This window comes from Notamacropus eugenii, chromosome 6 (assembly GCF_028372415.1).
Source record: "Notamacropus eugenii isolate mMacEug1 chromosome 6, mMacEug1.pri_v2, whole genome shotgun sequence".
NCBI classification, from domain to species: domain Eukaryota; kingdom Metazoa; phylum Chordata; class Mammalia; order Diprotodontia; family Macropodidae; genus Notamacropus; species Notamacropus eugenii.
This window is the reverse complement of record NC_092877.1, coordinates 295,922,494-295,945,335: the sequence shown is the minus strand read 5'-3', so window position 1 is coordinate 295,945,335 and position 22,842 is coordinate 295,922,494. Positions and strand designations below refer to the sequence as shown.

The 22,842-nt window shown below is 39.0% G+C and overlaps 1 protein-coding gene across 1 annotated transcript in view; it reads right to left on the bottom strand.

Moving 5' to 3' along the window:
• The window catches only part of SLC25A30 (solute carrier family 25 member 30), a 101,973-nt gene that overhangs the window by 55,019 nt on the left and 24,112 nt on the right, over positions 1 to 22,842 (bottom strand). The gene's annotated exons all lie outside the window — the stretch shown is intronic.

The window sequence follows — 22,842 nt, the reverse complement described above, 5'->3', positions numbered from 1 at the left end:
CAAACTGTTCTCATCTGCCCATTCTGCCAGGGTAAGCCTTCACATGGTTGGGGTAGACACTCTTCTAAATCACAGACAGGTTGGACGTCTATCAGTCACCCTCAGCCTGGTTTAGCTTGTCTGCTGAGATGGTTTACCAGGGTATGGCAGCCACACATGCTATAGCTTGTTGAAGCCACAGGTGAGAATTGGGCGAATTAGGTGGACACCAAAGGGAGTTGAGCAGCCCTGAAAAGGGCTCTTCGAGCTCTCATAACAGAGGTGCTAATACTTCTGAACACCCCCAGTAATAGTAGTAGTAGGGTAGAGAAGTAAGGGAATAAGCACTTATATGCTAGGCACTAAGCCAAACATTTTCACAGATATCTCATTTGTTCCTCAAACAACCCTGAGAGGTAGGCACTATTATTATCCCATTTCACAGTTGAGGAAACTGAGTCAAACAAATTAAGTGACTTACCCAAGGTCAGCCAGCTCGTAAGTATCTGAGGTTGGGTTTGAGCTTGGATCTTCCCAACTCCAGGCTCAGGGCTTCGTTGGCCATTCCTGCCTAGCTGCCTAGGTTATTGTTGATATCATCAATATGGTATTCACAATATGCTACATTACCTTGGGAATCTCTCTTGTATTCCCATCTTACCTTCCTCCTTAACTACTATTCATGTGTGCATGACTTAGCTCCCTACAAGTCAGTAAGACCCTGGAGCACAGTATCTTCCCTGTATCCCCCCTACACCTAGAACAGGATCTCCTTAGCAAGAAGCATAGGACTCTGGGATGGGAGAGACCTTCTCATTCCTGTTGATTGATGGAGAGATGAAGGAACAGAAGTTTGAAAGAAAAGTCCATTTCTTTTCTTTTAGCAGAGAATATGGAAAGAAATAGTGTCTATTTGAACCAGGCCTATCTGTGGAGCCTGGCCTAACCCTCTCACTTATCCTCTCCTTCCTCTTTCTGGCCTTTACACATTCCAGCTGGTAGGGCAAGAACAAGTTATATATGATCCTTACAAATTGTTAGATATTGTTCCCTTTACTGTGAAATTTGTAAGCCTACAAGAGAGTTCAGGAGTTCAACTGCCCAAGTCTGAATTCTGAACACGAAAGGAAAATATTTCAAAAATCCAAAAACAAACCAAAAAAAAAAAAAAAGGATTCTCTTCCAGCCTTCAGCCCTCAGATATGCCCTGGGCATGTATACCTCCATGGTGGGCCTCAGAAGAGATATTTTGGCCTGGCTAGGCTCCTGGTAATGTACCCTCTTCTTTATTTAAATGTCCTTATCTCCTAGCCAGCTAACAATCATTTATTAAGTGCTTACTGTGTACTGGGCACTGTTCTAAGTGCCAGGATTAAAATAAAGGCAAAAACATAATCACTGTCCTCAAGGAGCTCCCTCTCTAACAAAGGAGACCACGCATAAACAATTTGTGTTTAAGGCTATATCTATTGAGGGAAAATAACTGGGTTCAGAAGAGAAACAGGAAGGCATCCTAGCTTCTGTGGAACCATTCCATCCCTACAGGAGAAACTGCCTTTGGGAAATTCTTTCAAAACTGAAAAGTCCTGAGGCAACTTTACTCCCACATACTACAAAACAAATAATGGGGAACTTAATTTAAAAAGTAATTAAAAGGCCAGCTTTTTCCTCCTGGGTGACCTTGACAGAAGGAGACAGAACAAACAGAAGATGGCAAAGGGCAAAAAACCCTGTGAGCTCATGGAAAGAGGCCCACTGTGAAATTCTTTTAAGTATTTTCCAAGGAACCAAGCATAAGGAAATGTCACTGGGAGACTAGGAATGACATATGCAGCTAAAAATTCCAAAGCTAGTACTTTCCCCAAAGGGAGAGGGCGCTCCTTCTATTCCCCCCCCCCCCCTTTTGACTTTTCTCTTTCCTGCTCCCATCAACCTAAAAATGGCACCTGAGGGAAAACAGCCATCCCCCTTGAAAAGCAGACAAGGCTTCCCCACCCTCAATCCAACTGGGGCAAGGGAGTTTAAAAGCCTCCTCAAGGATAAAGGGAAGAAATAAACTCAAAACAAAAGAAAATGCTCATAATAGGTAAAAATATGTAATTTATTGTCAAGTCCTGTCAGTTTTACATCAAGCAGCCTGGGGGGGTTGGGGGGGGAGAAGGACTTTAGAGATTTGGGCTTTATTTTGCAAAGGGAGATTATACTGAAAGATAAGAGAAATATAGCAACTTTTCCATCTTTTGCCTAAGAAACTGGAAGCCTGGGGATGGCCATTCTGTGGAGCTGGGCAAGGCCATAAAGATGAAGAAAGGGAGGGAGGAAAAGTCTCCCTCCTTCCCCCACAACTCCCCCTCCAAAAAAGGTAGAAGTAGTGAGCCATGACTGTACTTATAGGAGGAAGGGTTTCTTATAAAGAAGAATTAATCCTAAGAGCAGGCTGAGGTGAGGATTTGGCTTCACGTTACTGAGAGTTGTCACGCATGATAATAATAACGAGCACTTATCAAGTCTTAAGGATTCCAAAAGCCTTTACATATATTGTCATTTAATCATCATAAGAATTCTGCAAAATTATTGTTCCCATTTTACCGAAGGGGAAATCAAGGCTGAGAGAGTTGAAGTGACTTGCTGAGGGTCACAGAGCAGGAAATTCTCAGGTTTTCCTGACTCCATATCCAGCAGGAAAAGCCCTCCAATGTATCACAAGAGTGTCTGGCCCAAGGGTTACACTTAGAAGCAGAGAACTGTCAAGAGCAGGCCTATCTGTGGAGCCTGGCCTAACCCCCTCACTTATCCTCTCCTTCATCTTTCTGGCCTCCACATAGACCAATGGATAGGGCAGGAACAAGTTACACAGAGATCCTTGCAGGAGCACAAATTGATAGAGAATACCCTTTTACTGAGAAATCAGTATGTCTACATGAGAGATATTTGCCTATCAAGTGACAGCTGCTTATAATGTCTGCATGGTCTGGCTAGTCTTTGAGGTGAACATGGATTGAAGAAAAAAATTTAGACAATTCACTTCCTCATACCAATTTTCGAGGAGAATGTCCATGGAGGTCTGGATCCTAGAGGGATCTGGAGCCAGGAACATAAATTCTTCATCAGGAAGTCCACTATATAAAAGAAGTGATTGCAGCACCATGTTTCTATGGGTTCTGTCCACAGCTTGTTTGTTGCTTTTGCCAGACACTTCAGAGAAAAAGTAAACCCCTCTAGCATAAACCTAACTAAGGATGCCAATTTTTCTCACTTCTCAATGAATCAGCTGGCCTGGTTGCCAAGGATTCAGTTACCCTTTTCTTCGCACAGGGTATATGCCTCCTCATATCTTTATTGGAGATATAATTACATAAGCCCTGCTCAGTAATTGATTCTGTGATCTACAGTCAATGTATATTTCATGGGGTTCTGAAGTTCAGGATTATCAGGATTTCCTTGGTTGACCTGTGAATCAAGAGTCTAAGCTCAGATAATCAATATTAGTGAATCACTCAGTCATCCAATCAACAAAAATTTATTAAAGGCATACTCTGTGTATAGGTAGCACTTTGTTGTTTCCTGGGAGAAACAAGAGCCAGTTTTCTTCTAAAGCACCTTATGGTCTTGGGAAGATACGACTTTTCTCAGCAAAATAATTAGAAAATAATGACCATATGGTGCATTCTAGGATCTTGGAAAAGTTAATAGAATCTCAGAGTTGAAAAGCACATTGAGGTCACCTTATCCAACCTCCTTCTCAGCAAAGGAATCTTTTCTACAATATTCTTAATGATGTTCTTCCTGCCTTGAATTCTTCCAGTGACAGAGATCTCATTACTTTTTAAAGCATCCTGCTCCACCATCGATAGTTCTAGCTTGTTAGAAGTTTTTTCTTATATCAATCCAAAAGCTACCTTCTTCTACTTGCCACACATTGAGCCCTCTGATGCCACAAATAACAAATCTAATCCCTTTCCCACATGACAGTCCTTCATATATTTGGGGACTATTCTTTAGTGGGATCATTTCCTTTCTCTAGATGCTCCCTGCTTTGTCAAGCATTCTGTTCCAGTGGGTTGATCGAAAACAGAGCCCTGTGGCTCCACACTAAAGAACTTTTAGTAGACTGATGTTAAAACATGAATGAAGATTTTTTACATGTGATGAATTGTTCTGATTTACAAATCCACTTCAGTGTACTGTCATTTGACTTATATTTCTCTCTTAACCACAAAGTTAGTATGATAGGGAGGACTGGTCAATGAAAGCCCCATCATTAGGAGCATGAACATTACATTCTGCATGGTATCAGCCTACGTTCAGACTGGGTGGGCCTGTTTCTACAAATTCTTAATAACTAGTAAGGAAGGGGCCCGGTCCCTGATTCAGAACATACACAGGTATCCTGAATGTTTTCTGTTGGCTTACTTCATGTTGACACAGAGTTTTAACCGATTGATGAGTTGGAATTGGGTACATAAACAAGCATCACAAACTGACAAAAAGTTCTTTCTCCCTGGTACTTTTCCAGGGAGGAATAAATGCTGTATGTCTCTAGGGAGAAAAAGACAGCAAAAGCCAACTGCTGGAGGCCAGATGGTAATATCAATGGGTCAAAGAGTATGTACAGTTTAGAAAATTTTGGCTCGAGTTCTAATTTGTTTCCCAAAGTAGCTGGACCAGTTCACAAACCTTGTTTGTCCAGTAGCTGCTTCAACATTTGTCATTTTTTTCTCTTGTCTTCTTTGCTAGTTTAATGAATGTGAAATAGAATCTCAGTTACTTTAATTTGCATTTCTTTTATTATCAGCGATCTGGAACATTCTTTCATAGGGTCATTGGTAGCAAGCACTTCCTCTTTTTACAGTTCCTTATTAATAACAAAGGAATATTGAAGGAAGGGAGTCTAGCAGTATTAGATTTCAAACTATACTATAAAGCTGTAATCATCAAAGACAATTTGGTACTGGATAAGAAACAGAGTGGCTGATTAATGGAATAGATTAAGTATACAATATATAGAAACAAATGAGCATAGTAACCTGGTGTTTGAGAAACCTAAAGATTCTAGCTGTTAGGGCAAGAACTCACAAAAATTTCACAAAAAATGTTAGCAAAACTCGAAAGTAACCTGGCAGACACTAGGCATAGACCAACACCTCACACAATATACCAAGATAAGTGCTAAATGGATACATGATACTCATAAAGGGTAGGCTATCACAAGCAAATTAGTGGAGCATGGAAGAAATTACCTTCCAGATCAATGGATAGGGAAAGAGTTCATGACAAAACTAGAGACAGAAAGGTTCATGGGAGGTAAAATGGATAATTTTGATTACACAAAATTTAAAGTTTTTGCACAAACAAAACCAAATACAGCTAAAATTAAAAGAAAAGCAGTAAATTGGGGGAAAATCTTTGCAGTTAGCTTCTTTGATAATGGTATCATTTCTAAAATATATAAGAAAAAATAAAATATATAAGGAACTGAACCAAATTTATAAGAATGAAAGTCATTCCCCAATTGATAAATGGTCAAAGAATATGAGCAAACAGTATTCAGAGGAAGAAATCCAAGCTATCGATAGCTATATTTTAACAATGCTCTAAATCACCAAGAATGTGAAAAATGCAAATTTAAAAAATTCTAACATATCACTTCATGGTTACTCATCCATCAGATTGGTTAAGATGGAAGAAAAGGAAAATGACAAATGCTGCAGGGGCTGTGGGAAACTTAATGCACTAACGATGGAGCTATAAACTAATTCAACCATTCTGGAAAACAGTTTGGAACTATGCTCCCAAAGCTCTCAAACTATGCATACCTTTTGACCCAGCAATACCAATTTTAGGTTTATACCCCAAAGAGATAAAAAGGAAAAGGACCTATATGTACAAAAATATTTATAGCAGCTCTTTTTGTGGTGACAAAGAATTGGACATTGACGGATACTCAACAACTGGGGAATTGCTGCACAAGTTGTGGTACGTGATTGTGATGGAATACTAACTAATGTGTTGTAAGAAATCATGAGCAGGATGGTTTCAGAAAAACCTGGTAAGACTGATGTGAACTGATGCAAAGTGAAGTGAGCAGCAGAACAATATATTCAATAACAGCAGTACTGCACAGATAAACAACTATGACAGACTTAGTAATTGTTCAATAAAATGACATACCCCAATTCTACAGGATTCATGATGAGAAATACTATCTACATACAAACAGAGAACTGATGGATTCAGAATGTGGATGGAGTTATGTATTTTTCCTTTATTTTTCTTGCTTTGGTGTGGGGGGTGGGAATACATGGGGACATGGCTAATGTGGAAAATATATATGTATCATATATTATCATATTTCTTACCATCTCAATGAGTGGAGAAGAGGGTAATGGGAGGAAGAGAATTTGTAACTAAAAATACAAATACAATTTTCAAAAATGATTAAGGGAGGTTTCATAATAACCTGAGAAGACTTACATGAACTGATGAAGAGTGATATGAAAAGACTCAGGAGAACAATTTATACAGTAATAGCAATATTGTAAAGACAAGCAACTATGAAAGATGGTGATCATTAATCATTGTAATCATTGTAATCAATCAACACACTGGTGATCATTGTAATCAACACACTGACCCACCACAGTTCCAAAGGACTTGATGAAAATTGCTATTTATCTCCAGATAAATAACTGATAGTCTTGGAATAAAAATTGAAGCATATTTCTTTTTTTATAACATGGCTAATGCAGAGGCAAAAAGAATATTAATAACTGGTTTTGATAAAAAAATTACTTTTCTACTTAATAATGACAAGTACTACATCAAATGATAAATGCACTAAAAGTTTTTTTTTTTAAAGCTGCTTGTTCATATCCTTTGTCCCTTTGACCACTGATCTATCAAGAAATAGCTCTTATTCTCATATGTTTCTATCAATACCCTATAGATTTTGGCTATTAGAACTTTATCAGAGATACTTTTCCAAATTAATGTCTTCTTTTCTCATTCTAGCAACATTGATTTTGTTTTTGCAAAAGCTTTTCAATTTTGTATAATTGAAATTTTCTGTTATCATTTATGATCACTTCTATCTAAGAATCTTCCTAGACAATTGAGAAAGGTATCTATGTCCATTCTTTTCTCATTTTTAAATGGTGATCTTTTACATTTAGGCTATATATTCATTTGGAGTTTATTGTGGTGTCTGTGATTTGTCAAAGATTACCATCCACAATTTTTTTTCAGTATTGTAGGATATAATCAATGTCAAATTGAGTTTCCTGATTCAGTGACTCCCAGAAGCCTCTACTTACTTCATATCATTTCAGGAACACCAAAACAGACTCCATCAACCAATTTCCTTTCCCCTAAAGAACAAAATCATTCCACAATTAGAAATAAAATTCAAAATGCAAACATTCTTAGGAGAGATAACACATAATGAAAATTCTCTATTAAGATATAAATGACTGATAGAAGATAGTTTCCTAAAAGCAGGTTTTAATTTGGGGGACAAGGGGATGGAACTAGGGAAGGAAAAAACCAATTCTATGGAGGCAAAAGGTTTACGGAGGGGAGCTGGGGAACCTCAAGACAACATTTCCTGGTTCAAAATTATTCTAGGGCCAATCCTGTCTAGTACTGGACTTGAACAATAAACAGCCAATGAATAACAAAGGCTAATGAAAATCCATTTATAAGCTTGCTCTTAATAACAATAAGTAAATCCATTATTTAATCTCTTTGGATTTTCCATTTCTGAGATATAGCCCTGGTTCTTTGCCCTCAATTTTTCAAGGCTTTGACTGAGCTGAGTCCAGGCAAACACCACTTATCTAATTTATGAGTTAGTAACATAAAGAAATATCTTATAATATTGAGATAATTTGCCCTTTTTTCTAATGGTCTCAGTCCCTTTATATCTCTAATGGTTATCTCTACTGTATACAGAATACTAAATATTGAGCCCCAACTGTTATACTCCTTTCTAAACTGCCTTATAATTAGAGATATGAAACCCAAGGGGAAAAAAGAATAAAAATAGAAAAACTGTAGGAGTATAAGGATTCATATCTCGATATCATAAACATGATAACTTTAGAAGCAATCAAACTTGCACGTTAACATATTTTTATGTTCTTAAACTAATCTACAAAATATACTAAAACCAAAAAAGGGCATAAATTTATTTCACTTTCATCCAAATGTCCATTACCCCCATATTTTTCATACTCCTTAATAAAAAAAAATTCTTATAAAACATACACTTCCTTTCAAAATCTAAATTCAATTTTAAAACAAACATTCTTACAAGGAGAGCAAAGCGTTTTTTCTCTCTCTCAACTGGCTTTATTCTTTTTATGCAGAAGACACCTTTTCAACAATATTCCCCTCCACAAAGTGTCATGAAATTGGAACCTACCATCAAGCAGTAGTGGAAAGCCTGGATTAGGAATCATAAGCTCTAGGTACAAATCCTGGCTCTTCCATTTACCACCCTGTGACCTTGAGCAAGTTACTTCATCTATCTGGGTCTCAGTTTCTTCATCTGCAATATGAAAGGATGATAACTCTTTTTAATATCCCTTCCAGTTCTACATTCTCAAATGGATCTATGATTTCATCAATGGGGATGCTCCATCTGCAGATTACAACCCATTCCAGCAGACTCTTATTTAGACATCTCCTTAAGTTTGCACCCAGGTTCACCCTACATCCTGGAAGTCCTTTTCAGGATGCCCCCTGCAACTGCTCTTCCCACTGAAGAGTCCACCTTCTTTTTCTCCCATATACTGTTCATCCTTTCTCCCTGTTCTTCTTTGGAGACCTTTATTGATTTTATGTTGCAATCCTTTCACACCTAGTATACCTCTCATATTCATTTTTAATTCTCCAAGTCAGTTGTGTTCAAATACTTTTTCCTGTGCCTGCTTCTCAGAAGCAGAGAAGTGACCTGTAGAGAATGAGGTTATTGTTGTTCAGTTGTTTTCAGTCATGTCCAACTCTTCATGACACCATTTGGGGTTTTCCTTGACAAAGACATTGGTTTGCCATTTCCCTCTCCAGCTCATTTTATAGATGAGGAAACTGAGGCAAATGGGGTTAAGTAACTTGCCCAGGGTCACACAGCTAGTAAGTGTTTGAGATCAGATTTGAATTCAGGAAGATTAGTCTTCCTGACTCCAGGTCCAGTACTCTAGCCACTGTACCATCTACCTGCCACCTCTATAAGAATACTCAGAGATTAACAACATTCCATCCTCTGGAGAGTTGTTATATACCCTTTGAAGAGTGGAAATGGAGTGACAGTTCAGAGCCCTAACTGCAGTGAGAAGGCACTTTCTCCCTGCCTCTAAAGTCCCCTCCAGCTCTAAAACCTTTGCTTCTGTGATCTTATTAGTGTTCAGAGGGCTTTCCTCCAGATTTATGTAAGACACATAAGGTCAGAGACAGGCTGTCTTTATATAGAAATCAAAGATGGCAGCCTTTCAATATGGCAAGTCCCTAGACAACTTAGCCAAGTGATCTATTCAACTCTTTTCATTGCATAGTGAAGAGAAATAAGGCTATGACTAACTATTCATTCATTGACTTATTTATTCATTCATTCCATAAGAATTTATCAAGTGCTCATTAAATGCTAGGCATGGGCTAGGTGCTGGGAATATCAAGATAAAAACAAAGCAGTTCCTGCCTCAAAGAGCTTATGTTCATACTGAGGGCAGGGAAGAGGGGGTGTACTCAGAAAACTATAAAATCTATACAAGGTAGATACAAGTTCTAAGAGTGGGAAGGGAGTCAGGGACTGAGGGGATTGGGGTCTTCCTGCAGGACATGACACTTGAACTAAGTTTGGAAGGAATGGAGAGATTCTATGAGGCTGAGTGGAGGCAGTGCATTCCAGGTATCAGGAACAAAAGGTGCAAACGCACTGAGGTGAAAAAAGTAAGGGGAAGAATCTGGTAGAAGAGAGAAATGTATCGTAAGCCTTGAAAAGAAGGTTGGAGGCAGACTATAAAAGGTTTTAAAATTCAAACAGAAAAGATTTCTTTTATACAAAAGGCAAGAAGGTCACTGAGCTCCTTGAGAAGGGTAGTGAACTTGTCAGATACACATTGGGTGGACTGGAGACTGGAGATTAGAGATCTGGAGGCATGAAAGACAATTTAGAAGTCCAGCAATCCAATAAGATTTTTTAAAGCAATATACTGTGCAAGATCCTAAGAATACCAATTCCCCCTCCTCCCCAAAAAAGACAATAATAACAAAAATAAACCCAGTTCCTACTTTCTGGGGTCTTATAGTCTTTTCTACACAAAGTAAAATGAAGATTTAACATTTAGCTGGTTAATTTAACGAATGTGGATGTTAAAAACCCCACTTCCTTCCTTGCTGGTGCTCCCTTCACCCCAATTATCTGTTTTGACCGTTAACATCCATCAAATTATAAGGCAAATTACCCAGATCATTTAAATCTTCACTTCCTTTTGTGGTGACTAGGCTACCTTAGAGATTTGCTAAGGAGAAGCATGCTCTAATTGTTTCCAATTTGGAATTCCATCTCATATCTCCTGTCCTGGATTATTTTTTGTCTCAGGCAAGGGTGATGATAATTTGAGGAAAGGGAAGATTAGCAAAAGGTTGCTGACCAAGGTCAAATCCTTCCTGCCTCCCTAGATTCCATCAGAAAAATCTCAACAGAAGACGAGGAAGATGCAGTGCTTTGGGGCAGGAAGTTCAGTGATGGGATGAGAGAAATGAGTTCCAGATGCTGGCAGCTGGATTTGTTTTCTCTCCTTCCTCTTCTTTGCCTTTGAGAGAGACTTCAAGTGGGTCATTGGGGGTACTGTGGGTCAGACAGGCAGTACAGTAATGCTAAGGCTCCCTGCCTGCCATGTGAAAGAATGATAGCAGACTTTTGGAATCTCTTTTTGGCTTCCTGAATATGTTGTCAAATATTTAGCCAAAGAGAAAGCTAGATTTAGTCATCCCTGCATGCACAGCAAGCTCATTCCTTGCACTTATTTGACTAATCTTTGTAGGCTCCATTAGCACTTAGATAAATCTAGTTTTGCTGTATATTGCTTGTGACTTCAGATAACATAAGGAAAGTCTGGGAAAATAGAATAGGTATTTCCTTGTATCATTCTTCTTATAATTTCTACTTTAGCAACCCATCTTTCCTTGCTGGTCAGAATCAGGTCCAGAATAAATGTTTCTCTCACTAGTCCTTCCACCTTCCCCAAAATAAAATTATAACTAAGAAAAGTCAAATATTTATAAGATGCTCTGTTTTTGTCAGGGAGAGCACTATGGCAGATTTTAGAAGTCATCCATTTGTACTATATTATGTTTCCATATCAGATCTATAGTCTGTTTTCCAAATTCATCATCCATTATTTCTTTTTGTCAGATAATTTGTACAATAGACCCACCACAATATTGTTTTTCCCTCTATCAGCCTTCCACATGTTCTCTACCATGTTTCCTCTCTCTAGCCCATTAATTCCCTCATATTAATATACATTCTTGAGAAACAATGCCCCTTTAATATAATCTATTCCTCTTATAAAGTATATTTTTTCAGTCTAATTTCTTTCATTAGTCATATCCAATCAAGTCTTAGTAAAACCTGTGAGGTCTAATTTACCTCCTTGGATTAAGATCTGTAGTTCAGCTTATTTTTTCTCAAACTATTCTTTAAACATGTATATGTAGACATCTAAGGTCATGGGTTATTACTTTTTCATTTCTTAGATATAATTTTCTGTAAAATAGGAGTCATTTTCACTTATATTCTTTTGTCATACCCACTCCTCTCTTCATATCTTCATTGGCCTATATGGACAGTTTCTCGCCCCTCCCTTCCATTTTCAGTTTAAAGACAGATTGGTCAAATTCTCCAAATTCCAAGAAATGAAATCTTACTTAATTCTCCTTAAGCATATCTATTGCTAACCAAAATTCCGTGTTTTCCATATTTTAAAACAGGAACCACAAATCCAAGCGCCATTCTCAGACATGATCTTTTCAACCAGATCTTGACTTCTCAAATCCAGTTTTCTCTTTGAAAACCCCTAGATTCAACGGGCAACAGTCAGATACCAGCTCTTCCCTTACAGTCTTCATTTTCTTGTTCAGGACTTTATAAACTTAGCAATATTTTCTAGATTCCTTTTGTCAAGGTCCTAATGTCATCACATGAGTCACCAGAATTGTTATGCTTATGAAACAGACAGAAGGGAAGGCATCAACCTTGTCCCATAAGCACAGTGCTTTTCCCATATTAGGTACTCAATAAATGGTCTTTGTATTAGATTGGATGAAGAAGCAAAAAAAATGGCAAGCTTCCATTTCATACCTCATTTTTACCTTATCAACCTTCTCATGCAAGAGTTAAAGAAAAAGAGAAAGGCAGATGGAGAAGGAAGACAAGGCTGAGAAAAGTCATAGGCTAGATAAGCAGTCTGTTAATAATTAAGAGTTGGCTGTTTCCTTTCTAATGGGCCCAAGAGGCAAGTCACCCAGCAGGGCCCAGCACTTTTCTTCACCCCCCCCCCCCAATTCAAAGTCTAGCACAAAAATAGCACAAAGGCTTTAAAACTGCCAATGCAAGCTTCCACTGGTTTTGTTTTCAAGTCAGCCTAGGGTCAGGGCTATGTGACACCTGATAGAAAATCTCAGCGTCAGGAAACTTCCATGCCCAGCCTAGCTGGTATAAGAGCAGAGCACAGGGAAGGCATTGGCATGCCCTAGGGAAAACTGGAATATTGCACTCCCTGGGTGTTTTTGTCCCCTTTGCAGGAAGGCTTTAAGCATTCCTGCAACAAATACCACTTAACTGGTACCCCAAAACAAAAGCCAATGGTCCACTGAGAAACTTCTGTGTTTATAAAAATAGATATTTAAAAGAGGATCTAATTGCGCCTCTCTATCCTCCTTCATCTCCCCTCCCCCAGGTATCTTCCGTTTTGTCCTACATAGACAGCTGTCTTCCCTGCCTTCTCCAGCAGACTATACAAATGAGTCCATGACTCTAAAGAGCTTTGAAGTAGTTTGGAAGTTCAAAAATATGTCCGTTAGGATTTGGTGATACTTGGTTCTTCTTTCCCACTCATTTTGCCTAATGCGTTAGAGGAATCACTGAATGTCAGAGCTGGAAGGCCTTTAAGCAGCATCTAATTTCCTCATTTGAGGGAAGGGAAAAGTGAGACCCTAGGGGATTCAGTGACTTGCCAAAAGATCACACAATTTGTAAGTGACAGAGACTGATTCTGACCTGGGTCCTCTACCTTCCAAGGTCAGTGTTCCTTCATTATATAATAGTTCCCAGGATAATAGTTCACAGATCTGAAGTCTCTCTCTCATGGATCATAGCTTTACAGCTGGAAGGAACCTCAGAAAAAGATGCACTAGTAGATGTTCAACAATGGGATCTCTGAAAAGGCATTCACCTTCCTGAGTTCAAATCTGGATTCAGATTAGCTGTGTGATCCTGGGCAAGTCACTTCACCCTGTTTGCCTCAGTTTCCTCTTCTGTAAGATGAGCTGGAGAAGGAAATGGCAAACCACTCCAGTAGCTTTGCCAAGAAAACTCAAAATAGGGTCAAGAGAGATAGACATGGCTGAAAAATAACTGACCAACAACAATTTCTGAAAAAGCAAAACATGCTTTTAAGTTTAGCTGTATTATTAACATTCCTTCATCACTTTAAGTCTAGACAATCAGTAAAACAGTAAACCTGATTTGTAGTGTTTTCTGATTGATTTCTTAGATCTAAATGCTCACACACAAGTCATGTCATCATTTCTCTGACGTCATGGTCTTCTTCTAAAATGAAGGACGAACACAGACACACTAAAAATTTAACAATCAATTCCCTCAGACTGCTTGGAACTGGTTCCAGCACACTCCTGACCTCAGAGGTCATGTATTCCAACCTCTCATTTTATAGATGAGGAAACTGAGAAGCAGAGAGGTGAAAGGACTTACTCAAAGTCAGTATAGGCAAAGCCATATTTGAACTCTGGACCTCTGACTACAAATTCAGTGTTCTTTTTGCTGCCTGAGGAAATTTTCCAAGTCCATTCTGCACGTGTGTAAAATGCCTCAGGTTCCTCAATTGTGAAATGATAACACCTATCTACTTCCCAAGATTGCTGTGAGAATCAAATAAGATAATATTTGTAAAGCATTTAGCTCTGGCTCTGGCATACAGCACGTGCTTGTTTTCTTCCTTCCTTCTTGTAGTTAAACAAATATTTTAAAGTACTGTTGGTTGAACTGGTAAACTGGTTCAACCATGCAGCTGGTGAACTGGTTCAACCATGTTGTTGTTCAGTCATCTTTCAGTCGTGTCTGACTCTTTGTGGCCCCATTTGAGTTTTTCTTCACAAATATACTGGAGTGGTTTGCCATTTCCTTCTCCAGCTCATTTTACAGATCAGGCAAACAGGGTTAAGTGACTTGCCCACGGTCACACAGCTAGTAAGTGTTGCCAGATTTGAACTCAGGAAGATGAGTCTTTCTGATTCCAGGTCTATAATTCTATCCACTGTAGTACCCAGCTGTCCAGTTCAACAATTCTGGAAAGTAATTTGGAATTATGCCCCAAAAGCTATTAAATTGTATATACAGGAAAATGAGAGGTTAAAGGAATTAGCCAAAGTTACGTAGATAGTAGAGGCAAAGCCACAGTTGGTATGGCTGCCAGATCTATATCTCAAGGAGATCAAAGAAAGAGCAAAAGGAACCATATGGACAAAAATATTTATAATAGCTCTTTCTGTGGTGTCAAAGAATTGGAAGTTGAAGGCTATAACCATTAATTGGGGAATAACTAAACAAATTATGGTATATGAATGTGATGGAATATTATTATGCTATAAGAAATTATATGAGTAGGTGAACTGCAGAAAAACCTGGACTTGCATGAACTGATGAGGAATGAAGTGAACTGAACCAGCAGAACATTGTACACAGTAACAGTAACAGTGTGCAACGATCAGCTCTGACAAACTTAACTCTTCTCAGCAATACAAGGATCTAAGGCATTCCAAAAGACTCTTGATGGAAAATGTTATCCACATCCAGAGAAAAAACTACAGAATCTGAATGCAGATCAAAGTATATTATTTTCACTTTTTTGTGTTTTTTTTTTTTGTTTGGATTCTTCTTTCACAACATGGTTAGTGTGGAAATATGTTTGATAGGGTTATACATGTATAACCTATATCAAGTTGCTTGATGTTATGAGGAGACAAGAGGGGAGGGAGGAAGGGAGAAAAAATTTGGAACTTGATGTTTTATAAAAGTGAATGTTGAAAACTATTTTCATATGTAGTTGGAAAAAATAAAATGCTATTAAGTGGGGGAAAAAATGACGAAGGGTATGGTTTCAGAAAAACAGGGGAAGGCTTATATGAGCTGAGAGAGAGTGAAGTGGGCAGAGCCAAGAGAACAATTTACAAACCACTCCGAAAGACATAAAAACTCAGATCCAAAGAAAAACTCCCCTCGGTTCCAAAGAACTCAATAAAATGTGCTACTCATTTTGAGACAGAGAGATGATGGACAAAATACAAATTCAAGCATATTTTTTACATGGTCAATGAGAAAATTTATTCTGCTTGAGCATATGAGTAACAGGGGTTTTTTCTTGTTTTCTCAAAGGGGGGGGTAGATTACAGGGAGGTGGGAAAGAAAGAAAGCAAATCTGAAAATAAATGGAATTGAATTTTAAAAGTTTAAAAAAGGGTCACACATTTAGTTAAGTATCTGAGGATAGATTTGAACTCAGGACCTCCTGACTCCAGGCCCAGCACTCTATTTACTCTGCTATCTAAGTCCCTATTTAAGTGCTCTTAAACAGTGTCAGAAAAGGCTGATGTGTTGGTTAGTTTTGCTGAACTACTTTTTTCCCCTATTTATTTTTAAAACTGCATTATTGGGGATGGCTCATTGGGGGGACCAATAAAAACAGAATATTTAAAAACCTCTCCAACTTCTAGAAGAGAAGGAATTCATCCAGTGCTGTACTATGAATAGCAAAGTATAACTTGTTAAAGAGGTCTAGCTTGGTGCCTTATATACTACAGATGTTCAAAAAGTGTTTGCTAGAAGAAGAATGGTATAATTAAAGGAACTTGAGCGTGGGGGTCCAGAGAACTTGGATTCTATTCCTGGCTCTATTTCTGACTAGGTGTATGACCTTGGTCAAATCCTTGTGTCTCTGTGGTGCTTAGCTTCCCTATCTGAAAAAAGAGATGTTTATACTAGATAATTTCTAAGATCACTCCCAACTCCAAAATCCTGGTTTCTAACATGTGTGCAGTGGAAAGAAGATTGACCTTGAAGTCATCAAGCCAAGCTTCTTAGGAGCTGTTCAACATTTTATAAGTCCCTTACTGCCTCTGAGCCTCAGCTTTTTCATGCATAAAATGGTGGGGTTGGACCACATGATCTCTAAGGTACCTTCCAGATTTTACATTTTATGATACTATATTTTCAAATCACCTTAATTATTCTGCTGTTAAGTTAGTGTTTAAAGCTGAGTTTTTGTGTGTTTGGTGGGGTCAACGTTGAATTGATGTGGTGGGAGAATTCATCATTCTGCATGCAACCTACCAGACTGTGGGCCTGTCTACACTTGGCTAAGTGTCCTTGAAGGACAGACTACCCCCTAGCCATATTCCAGCTTTGTTGGAGCAGCTAGAGTTTGTGCTCTGTGAATGTAACCCTTGAAAGTCCAAATTTACCTGGATCGGAACTTAGAGCCCCTTGGCTATGTTCACTTGGCTGGCCTTTCAGGTGAGCCCATGAAAGCTTGGGGTGAAACTTGGGGTTGCGTCGAAGGGCAACCTACCAAAGGAAGACACATGTTTCTGAACATATAACAGGGAAAAGGAGGCACAACTGTGAATAATTGAAATAGCCCATACTGGTCCTTGAGAATGGATGAAACATATCTCCCTTTTTGGCCAAGAAGTCCTAGACAGATACCATGTCAGACACAATTATTGTACAGTAAAATTACTAAATTTGCTAAGTTACTAAAATTTACTAAATTACTAAAAATTACTAAAGTTACTAAAAAATTAAAATGACTAAAACAGATGATTGTCAATTGGGGTGGGGTAAATGGGTGTGATATAAATACAAAAGCCCTCAATAAAACCTAGTTTAAAAGAAAAAAGTTGGGACAAAACTTAAATACCCCAAATCCCACGCAACAAAATCTGCCCTGCTTGGCAGAGAGAGCCAGCTGGTGGCTTTGTTTCATGATGAGTGGGAAAGACTTCAGAAAGGACAAAAGAAATGTTACCAGTGCTCTCTGCTTCCTTTCCCTTTCCTCACCTTCTCCTCAGGAGCCATGTTTCAGCAGCACCATCTACTGGGCAGGCATCAATGGTACTTTCATAATCTGAATCTCCCTCCATAAGAAAGGCACTTCTCCAAAGGGCAGGAGCATTCACTGACACTGACTCATGTCTATGTCATTAGCAAGATTTCTCACAACTGCCCCTGCTTTCTGTTCTCACAGCTGCCACCCTACCACAACTGCTTGTACTATTGATGTAGCCTTTTTTTTTTAGAGTTTAATAAATACCTTATCCATCCATTCATTCAGAAACATGTATATTGCCATAGACTTATAAGAGGTTTTCTTGTCTCCCCCGACTTCAGTCCAGACCAATCTATCACTCACACTCTACTACAGAGAGCTTAACTCCAAAGGGCTGGCCACATTGTTGAAATGACAAGTATATGCTTGCCTAAAAGACTATTTTATGGAGAACTCACACAGGTCAAGCGCTTACATGGTGGCCAGAAGAAGCAATACAAGAACACTCTCTTAAGAGTGTTAAGAACTTTGGAATTGGGGGGGTAGAGCCAAGGTGATGGAGTAGAAGCACAGACCTACTTAAACTCTCCTCAAAACCCTTAAAATACCTGTAAAAAATAACACTAAACAAATTCTGGAGCAGCAGAAGCCACAAAATGACAGAGTGAAACAGACTTCCAGCCTAAGAAAACCTGAAAGGCCTACAGAAAGGGTGTATCGTACTGGGCTCAGAGCAGAGACCAGCCTAGTGTGGGCCACACTTGGGCTGTACTGGCACAGATGGGACTAGAACAGGCTTCAGGGTGCTGAATCATAGGCAGCTGCTACAGTTTCCAGATTTCTCAACCCACAAATGCCAAAGACAGCTTCAAAGGTCAGTGAAAAAGCTCTTTCACCTGGGTGAAAGGTAAGTGCAGCTGGGCAGCTGTGGCCACTTCTGGAGCTCTAGGCTGGGGGAATCTAGCTGCTGATCTGGGTCTCAGTCCTCAGTGGCGGTCCTCAGGTGAGGAAGAGCACTGGTGTGGCAGAGCTGGTGGCAGCTGTGGAGAGGGAATCCTACTCACAGTTCCACAGCAGACAACAGAGCTTTTGGTTGCCCACAGACCAGAGCATAGGCCAAGAGAGAAGTAAACACCACTCCCTTGACTATGCCACTTCGGAGGAACTGAAAACTGATAAGTCCCTAGATAACAACTGCACAAAACTTCTGAAGACTGGGTAGTATACCCTCCACTTGAGAACGAATTCAAAAGTCAAGAAATTGGCTGGGCAAATATCCCAAATGGGGGAAAAAATAAGACTATAGAAGGTTACTTTCTTGCTGAAAAGGTATTTTCTTCCATCCTTTTGGGTGAGGAAGTGCAAAGCACACAATCAGAGGAAGACAGCAAGGTCAAAGCTCCTATATCCAAAGCCTCCCCCGAAAAATGCAATGGTCTCAAGCCATGGAAGAGCTCAAAAAGGATTTTGAAAATCAAGTAAGAGCGGTAGAGGAAAAATTGGGAAGAGAAATGAGAGCAATACAAGAAAATTATGAATAATGAGTCAACAGCTTGCTAAAAGAGACCCAAAAAATGCTGAAGAAAATAATGCCTTTAAAAATAGACTAACCCCCCACATGAACAAAAATATTTATAGCAGCACTCTTTGTAGCGGCCAAAAACTGGAAATCAAGGGGATACCCATTAATTGGGGAATGGCTGAATAAGTTGTGGTATATGAATGTAATGGAGTACTATTACACCATAACATGATGAACAAGAAGACTTCAGAGAGGCCTGGAAGGACTTACATGATCGATGCTGAGCAAAAGGAGCAGAACCAGGAGAACTCTGTGCACAGCAATGACCACAGTGTGCAAGAGTTTTTTCTGGTAGACCTGGAACTTGTAATAACGCAAAAACTTAAAAAAAAAATAATTCCCAACGGTTTTCTAAGGCAAAACGCCTTCCACACTCAGAGAAAGAAGGGAATTCATTTGCAGAATGTAGCAGATCATGTTTGTATATGTTTGTGTGTGTGTATTATGTTTTTATTTGTTATATGACTTCTTCCATTTATTTTAGTTCATCTACACAGCATGACTATAGTGAAAATGTATCCAATAGGAAAGTATATGTAGATCCTATATGGAATTGTATGGCGTCTTGGGGAGGGAGTGGGGTGGTGGGGGGTAGGTGAGGGGGTAAAAATCTAAGTTTTTTGGTAGTGATTATAGAACATTGAATAAATAAATAAATAAATAAGCAAGCATATAGATAAATTAAAAAAAAAAAGACTAACCCAAATGGCAAAAGAGGTCCAAAAAGCCAATGAGGAGAAGAATGCCTTTAAAAGCAGAATGGGTCAAATGGAAAAGGAGGTTCAAAAGCTCACTGAGGGAAATAATTCTTTAAAAATTAGAATGGAGCAGATGGAAGCTAATGACTTAATGAGAAATCAAGAAATGATACAACAAAACCAAAAGAATGAAAACATAGACGACAATGTGAAATATCTCATTGGAAAAACAACTGGCATGGAAAATAGATCCAGGAGAGATAATTTTAAAATTGGTTCGTTGGTTGGTTGTTGAGCTTTGTTTTCAAAGAGGACCAAAATGACATCACCATGATAAAGTGAAATTTCAGTGTGTCCAACTGTGGCTGATCAGACCAATATGAGCTCAGAATGCTCTATCACAGGTTGGGCACAGAAAGTCCATGTGAATATTTGGGGTGGATACTCTAAATCTTCACATCCTACATTTACTTTGTGCTGTCTCAATTCTGCTTTGCTCATAGAGCACAGCACCCTTTCTGATGTGGGCATGCCATGTTGAGCACATCTTGTGCCAGTGTCTCCCATGTTGCACAAATATTGGTATACCTAAAAACCATTTCTTCCAAGAAATTATCAAGGAAAACTGCCCTGATATTCTAGAACCAGAGGGTAAAATAGAAATGGAAAGAATTCCCCGATCACCTCCTGAAAGAGACCCCAAAAGGAAAACTCCAAGGAATATTGCAGCCAAATTCCAGAGCAGCTAGAAAGAAACAATTCAAGTGAAACATAATCAGGATAACAAAGAATTTAGCGGCTTCTACACTAAGGGATTGAAGGGCTTGGAATACGATATTCCTGAGGCCAAAGGAGAGAGGATTAAAACCAAGAATCACCTACCCAGGAAAACTGAGTATAATACTTCAGGGGAAAAAATGAAATTTCAATGAAATAGAGGACTTCCAAGCATTCTTGTTGAAAACACCAGAGCTGAATAGAAAATTTGACTTTCAAATACAAGAATCAAGAGAAACATGAAAAGGTAGACAGAAAGAGAAGGAACTTATTAAAGTTGAACTGTTTATATTCCTACATGGAAAAATGATGTTTGTAATTTATGGAACCTTTTTCAGTATTAGGGTACTTATATATGTAGGTGTGTACAGGTATGTTTATATGTGTATATTATATATGTGTAGGTATATATATGTACATAGGTGTGTGTATATATTTGTGTACATATAAACATATATATACATAGACAGAGGGCAGAAGGTGAGTTGAATATGAAGAGAGAATACTTAAGAAATAAAATTTACTGTTGAGTGGAATGTACTAGGAGTAAGAGAAAGGGAGAGGTAGAATGTAGCAAATCATCTCGCATAAAAGAGGCAAGAAAGAGCTTTTTACAATGGAGGGGAAGAGGGGGGAGATGAAAGGGAATAAGTGAGCCTTACTCTTATGGGATTTGGCTTAAGGAGGGAATAACATACACTCAATTGGATATGGAAATCTATTTTACTCTGCAGGAAGGCAGCGGGGAAAGGGATAGGAGAGGGAAGATAATAGAAGGGACAGAAAACTGGGCAGAGGGATGATCAGAAGCAAACACTCTTGTAGGAGGACAGGTCAAGGAAGAGAATGGAATAAATGGAGGGAAGGACAGGACCAAGGGAAATGTGGTTAGTCTTTCATAACATAACTATTATGGAAGTGTTCTGCATGGCTACACATGTATGACCCATGTTGAATTGCTTGCTTTCTCAATGAAGGTGGGTGGAGAGGGAGGAAGGGAGAGAATATGGAACTCAAAGTTTTAATAATGAATGTTAAAAATTGTTTTTGCATGCAACTGGGAAAGGAGATGTACAGGCAATGGGGTACAGATATCTATTTTGCCCTACAGGAAAATAGAGGGGAGGGGGATGGAAGAAGGGGAGGTAATAGAAGGCAGGACAGATTGGAGGAAGGGTGCATGTTGTCCTGGGGTGGGGGTGAGGAGAGATGGGGAGATGGGGAGAAATTCTGAATTCAAATTCTTCTGGAAGTGAATGTTGAAAACTGAAAAATAATCATTTTTTTTAAAAAAAGAACTTTGGAATTGATTGTGACATGGGAGACATTGGCACAGGATTGCTCAGCATGGCATGCCCACATCAAAGAAAGTGGTATGCTCTATAAGCAAAGCATAACTGAAGTAGCTCAAAAGCAACATGAGATGCATAAATTTAGAGCATCCACCCAAATGTTCACATGGACTATTTGTGCCCAACCTGTGGTAGAGCATTCTGAGCTCTTGGTCTGATCAGCCACAGTCAGATGCACTGAAACTTGACTCTTACATAGTGATGTCATTTTGGTCCTCTTCGAGAACAAAGAACAACAACCAAGCAATCTTTCTTATGTAGTCCTATCACTGCTCTGCTTAACAGTATCACTAGTTCTCCTTTGCCTTCCAAGCAAAAGATGGAATTTGCAAAGAGGATGATTTAGGTTGGATATCAGGGAAAACTTCCTGGCAATTAGAGCTATCTCAAAGTATAATGGGAAGAAGCCCCTAGAAGTGATGGACTGTAGCCTACAAGTGCTTAAACAAAGACTAGGTGACCAATTTGGAGGAATGTGGTGGAACAGGATTTTGTTAAGGTTACTGGATGAGCTAGATGCTCTCTCACTAAAGTTCTTTCTAACTTTGAGATCCATGAGTTTGTAATGTTTCGAGGAATGAAGAGATGGGGAGCAATCACCTGTAGATTTCATACTCAGGGAAATGAAACTGGCTATCCTAAGTCCTAATTGCTTGTCAGTAGAGTAGATGTGATTGAGCTAAAGGGTCCCACCCACCAAGTTCGGCATTTCTACTAGATAGCCTCTTCCCTATGTGGAATCTAGAATGAGAATGGATATTGCTACCAATGAGAAGGGATATTATTTCCCCACTTCTGTTGGTTGGGGTTATAATTGTGATTGAAGTAGGGTGTGTCATCTTCTGTATGCCCAGAGAGGGTGAGTGTGTGAGCAGTAAATCCTGAAGGGTGTGTTAGTCATATTTCCTTTGTTAGTTGCTGTCCTATCCTACATGGTCTGTTCCTCTCTTTACCTCTTCCCTGTCACTGTCTCCTGACTTCCATTTTTCTCTAATACATTACCACAACCCAGCCCCCCCATCCGCCACCCTTCCCCCAATATGCATTCATCAATTGTGGAAGTGAATTAACTTTCATAATTCCCTTTCTCCATTCATTGCTATATTAAG